This window comes from Perca flavescens, chromosome 22, assembly GCF_004354835.1.
Source record: "Perca flavescens isolate YP-PL-M2 chromosome 22, PFLA_1.0, whole genome shotgun sequence".
Lineage (NCBI taxonomy): Eukaryota > Metazoa > Chordata > Actinopteri > Perciformes > Percidae > Perca > Perca flavescens.
In genome coordinates, this window is record NC_041352.1 from 19603266 (window position 1) to 19609265 (window position 6000).

At 38.9% G+C, this 6000-nt stretch overlaps 1 long non-coding RNA gene across 1 annotated transcript in view; it reads left to right on the plus strand.

Moving 5' to 3' along the window:
- The window catches only part of LOC114549418 (uncharacterized), a 149479-nt gene extending 145845 nt beyond the window's left edge, over nt 1-3634 (plus strand). The window contains exon 3 of the long non-coding RNA XR_003691546.1: nt 3472-3634. This is a non-coding gene — a long non-coding RNA (uncharacterized LOC114549418). The remainder of the gene's footprint in view (nt 1-3471) is intronic.
- Nucleotides 3635-6000: the final 2366 nt, after the last annotated feature.

Here is a 6000-nt window from a genome sequence, read left to right on the forward strand (position 1 = left end):
CAAGGAGACCACACACGCACAGCAACCTACTAAAGTCTCGATTTCGGAAGCCACAGCTGATTTTCATACCACTGGCAGCTTAACTGACTAATACTGCATATTACACAAATAAATATATAATACATAGTAAATCATGAGGTGTGGCAGTTTCGTAGAATGCATTTGATCCAGCAAGATGTGAAGAGGTTTATAATTATAAATAGTTGATAATATACTGTTATCTTGGCTAGCCGCTGTTCCACTAGCTTCTGTAACTAAATCCAATCTTTGATTCATTCATTTCATCCGTCTTTCTGAAATAAAGAGGCATGTTTCTGGGATTTACTGTCCATGTTTGGCATCTAATACACTTGCTATTAGAAGTTGAAACCTTAATTAGTTTAGAAAAGTTATGGATTACTTAGTGAGTACACAAAAAAAGCACAGCTTATTAACCAAATTTGGCAGGGTGGGTACTTCATCTTAACTTCTAATCCATAATATCGTCACTATGACAAGCTTCTAAAGATATTCTTTTCGCCCGTGGACTCGCCTCTGGGCTTAAAAATCACTGTCCTTATCTAGACATATGAAGCAAACGCCACAAAATACTGTTGAGTTAAAGTTATGTTCCGTGCGTGACTTTAATTTATCAGCGATATTACCAATGTCAATGGGTTTTTGAATGAGGTTTTCTTACTTCTGGAACAGAACCCAGAAGTTCTGGTTTCACTCTGGCTCTCTATTTGCTTTCTTTCTGAAATTTAGATAAGATCAATCCCACTCTCATATTTGTCCATTGAATATGAAGCTGGAGCCAGCAGACTGTTAGCTTAGCATGAAAAATGGAAGCAGTGTGAAACAGCAGCTACCAGCACCTCTAAAGCTCAGTAATGGCATTTTTCCATTACGTGGTACCTGCTCGACTCGCCTCGACTCTACTCGCCTTTTTTGGTTTTCCATTATGAAAAAAAGTCCCTGGTTCCTGCCAACAGGTACTTTTTTTAGTGTCGCCTCCGTCGAGGTTCCAAGCGAGCTGAGGCGATACCAAAAGGTGACGTGAAAACCTGCGGACTATGCGTCATCATTGCTAGTGACAGACGGGGGGTGTCCTGAACAAACCCGCCATTGTTAAATAGTTTAACCAGTGGTGTTTTTTTTGCTGCCTCCAGCTTCTTTTGAAACTAAATTTGTCTTCTGGCTGTGGCAACAGCAACACACCTTCGACGTTCTGTGTGTGTGTGTGTGTGTGTGTGTGTGTGTGTGTGTGTGTTGCGTTTACACAAATATATTTCACAGTTTGATACATGAAAATTACGTTTTGATTAACGTTAACGTTAGGCTACTATCTGCTTTCTGCTCAAGACTCGGCTTAAAGCCATTGTTGTCATATAGCAACCGAGCGTCTCTAGCCAATTTCAGCTGCACAAGCTACAAAATAACTAATTAGGCGGTATTTAACTCCTAATAAGACTGTAGCGACATGCCTATAGGTAGCAGTATACAGTGCTATGTGTACGACTTCTTCATTTGGTTACAACAAAGACAAATGTGCTTAAAATTGTAGAAAACCACAATGTTTACTACGTGTGATGCACAACGTAGCCATCTTTGAAAGTGAACTCGGGGTCCTCTGAGTTCAGACGACTTGACGAGTCGTATATACGACCTCGGGGGCGTTCTTTTTGCAACTTCCGGTTCGTAACTGCGGAAAACGACTCGTAAATCGACTTTGGTGGACAAAAAGAACGCACCATTCGGCGGTACTAAATCTGCAATGGAAAAAGGAGGACGGAGCAACACGGCCGAGCCGAGTAGAGCTGCTACTAGCAAGTTTGTAAGCGCCATAATTAACACGTTATAGCTTGTTTGTTTCTACAACCAAGGTGTAAAAACAACAAGTTTTAGGGGGGGATTTTTTAGAATAAACAAACAAAATATATCCTGTGTTAATTAGAGGTGAGGTAGGCTGAAGATTGTTTCAAGTCTTGATGCTAAACTAAGACTGTATTTTCATATTTAATGGATGGATATGATATAAGATGTTGTGCGCAACATAGAATGATGTTCTTTATCAAAACAAGTAATGAATTACTAGAAATAATTAGTTTTTCACTGGAAACAGAGATTGGGCAGCGCCTTTAAAATGAATTCCAGCAGTTCTGCTGTTTGTCCTATTTGTCTTGTCTTTGCAAATGCACTTTCTAATTGGTAAAGTGAAATAGTGGCATGGAACCACTTAGTCACCTCATTTGCATTCCCAAGCAGATTTGAAATGTCAGACATAATAAGCTCAACTCTGATGGTTTTAAAATAAAGCTTATTATGCAAACTATGTTTGTTTCTCTCTCAGATCAGATCCAGCATGCTGTACCCTTCCGCTATGCTGACGCATTGATTAGGGCCCATTCATTAAATCACTGATCATTAACCGCAATTTATGTCACTTGTTTTTGAAAAAGCCCATTAAAATTGATGACAAGGAAATCATTCAAATAAGGCTGAAAAACTGCATTGATCAATAAACTGTATCAAGAAAACAATTTTCCCTCAAATGACTTGTGTAAGCAACACTTGTTTGGCCAGTTTCTGTATTTCCATTACACATCAAGCTTATACTACATGAACTGACGGCACATCTGTGGTCGACACTCGTGTTAGTACCGTCTTATGAACTGTCAAATCTAACTGAAGAAAAAGATAATAGCAAACGGGTTCTGCATTGTAGTGACATTAATGGTTTCAATTGCTACTTAATGTGTGCTAATATTAAATAAACATTTCCTTTTGCTGGTCCAATGGTGTGGGCAGCACTAGCATTAAATCAACTTGCATTAAATCTTGTTGCAGTAGTTTAAGGAGCCTGTAGCCTAAACGCCCCTGGTACACCCACACATGTTTTTGCTTATTTTGCATCACTCAACATCTTTTCAGTACTGTGTGAGCTTTTCTGTCAGTCGTATTGAACGTCAGGGTACGGACAACTTCCACTTCATCATTATTCACAATACATAAATAGATTGATGACATTGTGTTATTTCCAGCTACGCTCTGCACAACTTTAGCCTGAGGTCAAATCAGCCACAATAATTAGAAACACCTGTGTGTGTGTGTGTGTGTGTGTGTGTGTGGGTGTGCAGGGTGTATAATCTTAAAGCAAATCAGGTCACGCTACAGGCTGAAATAGTAATAGAGTAATAATAAGAGTAAAAGAGGATGAGCTCTATCTAGTGGCCGTAAATGTTTAATACATTTTCTTTCTTTCTAACTGGACTCATTTTTTTGGGTCTTTTTGGGTCTTCCTAACGTTGAACGTTTTATATAAGCCTAGGAATTTTCTGCACTTACAGTAATTGTTTAAAACACCACCATATGTCCACACAATCCCATGACCACAAAGAGATCTACCCTACACAAACACATTTCTTATGTATTTCATTTCTTATTGTTATGTGCATTTTAAACATTTCTTGTTCCGGTTTTTTGTTTCAGGGTGAGATGGTCAAGGGCAGACCGGTCCAGTCCATCACAAGGCAAACACAGAACACAGACAAACACAGAATACAGAACATCTGCACCCAGACTGACACCCATGGGACCGTATATATGCATTTAAGTCTGATTTATTATCTTATTGTCATGTAGTTTGACAAATAAATACTTACATACTGTCAATGTTCTTCCTGTGGCAGCCTTTTGCTGCATCTTTAGGATTTTCTTAAAAAGGATGGTTAACACTGCATACCAGGTACAGTATTTGTACTTGCAGACAACTTCCACTAGATGGCACTGCCTTCAAATAGGTTGTGTGTGGTTAGCAGCCTCCCTTGTGCCTACACTGTCCATTAAGTAAAGCAATAATGAAATTGCAATGTACATTTACTAGTAACTTCCTTCCGTGTTTCTCTTATGGCAGAATGTAACACCATACATTACAGAATGTAGAACTACTGCAAATGGCCTTGCTTCATTTCATATGAAATAAGACTACTGTAATATGTTTAGAAGATGAATCAATAATTCACAATCACTTCAAATGCTACAGTGTGTCTATGTCTTATCAAAACTGTTTTTACCTGAAGAGAGAGAGAGGAAAAAAGGCTCTCCCACACAGTATGAAAGTGTTATTACAGTAGTTAAGAGCATCCATCATAGTGAAAGGTCAATACAATATGAAAAATCCCATAACACTATTCAGAGCAAATTTGTCATTTAATATGCTGGAGGACATGATATTGAAACTCTGGCTGCACATCATTCATTGACCTGAACAAACTGCTTTAATATCATTATTTGAGATAATACGGTGACCATTGTGCAGTTTCTGTAGATAAATAATTATGTAGTATTGATGCGAATGGCTTTAATAAATGGACTTCTTCTCTCCGCCATGAACATGGACACCATTTCTCCGTAAAGGTACATTGAGTGATGTAGAAAACAAGCTCTTTAAGGGAGCATTTGTCTGGGATCCCATATGTGTTCTGCCTGGCAGACTTAGCCTTAGGCAGCACTGGAGCGTTTCCTTCAGGACAAGCACTAGTGTAGTTGGAAGGTCAAGCGCGCCTCTAAAAATCATTAACCATCCTTTTATTTGCTTTCATACTCTGCCTGTATCGATGAGATCAGAAGTGACAAGGACAAGAACTCGCTGTGTTTAAATCTCAATTTGAACAGTTTTCACGTCTTTTTTTTTTATTGTGGGTGGGAATTGAATTGCAGATGTCACTATACTGTAGCTATAACCTCTGCAGCAGAAGAAAGGGGCAACATACAAGGTTAAAGCTGCATTTGTTGGCAAAAAATGAAAGGCTGCTCTATAAAACAGTGTGTTTATTAACATTTAAGAGCTGGCTGTCCATCAGCTTCTACCACAGGACCATTGAATCATGTAATTTCTGTCATGGGTGAAAGATGAGGGGCTTGCAAAGCGGGACGGCAGAGCTCACTAGTTTCACAAGCACCCAAGTAAGGATTCTGAAAATGCATCCACTACAGTCTCTCATTGTATGATAAGTGCGGAGAAATTGCCTGCTTGAGAGTCTTTCATTTCACATTCATTAGAAAGGTTCTTAAATTAATGATGCATTGTCGACCACGCTGTGCGATAAGATGCAATAAACAAGCTGAGGATATTTATGATGCTAAGGTGAGGTTTATCACCTCCAGTGGAGCTCATGTCATGTGCACAGGGCTCATATACACATTACGTGTTTGACATATTGTTATGCTGATCTCATATTATTATGATATACTTCGTCTTTGGTGCGACATGTTGTTCTAGTAATGCATTCCACATATTTGCACACAATTTTCCCTCTATCCATACAGTATTTTATGAAAGGGATTTAAAGCAGAAGTCATTAATTTCTTGGCCACATGTGGGCAGCCAAATAAGTTGTAAACACAGCATCGCCTTCAACCGTTGTTGTGGCAAACATGCTACCAAATAGATTTACACTTCCAACTGACATGGCGCAACATTAGCATTAGAGTATGCTAAATGCTACATGATGTTCACCAGCCGGTAACCAACTTTTCTGTCGTTTGGTGTTGTGGACGTAGTGTACAGTGGGTTTCTCAGAGTGTTTTGTTTTTTGAAAGAAGTATAAAGAAGCAATGATTTATATTGTTGGTTTGGGGGGCAGTGACACAAGCTGTAGACTCTGTGCTGACATAATCACCACATAAAGCTGTTGTAGCTAATTTGGCCTAAATTTACACTTCCAACTGACACGGTGCAACATTAGCATTCATTTGGATTTGTGTTTTTAGCAACGTGACAAGTCAATATTCACTCACCTTTTAGCTTCATGTTGCTCTTCATCAATTCCAAAGAGGAAAATCGGGCTCTTCAGCTGTTTTTGAAAGGTGTAGAAAGCAAAATTGATTTATATGGGGGACAGCAGAACAAGCTGTAAATACAAATTAAAAATATCACTATATAAAGCTGTTATAGCTAACTTGCTAGCAAACAGTTGGAGCGGACGTGCTGAACGGAGTTGTTTCTAGCAACCTCTC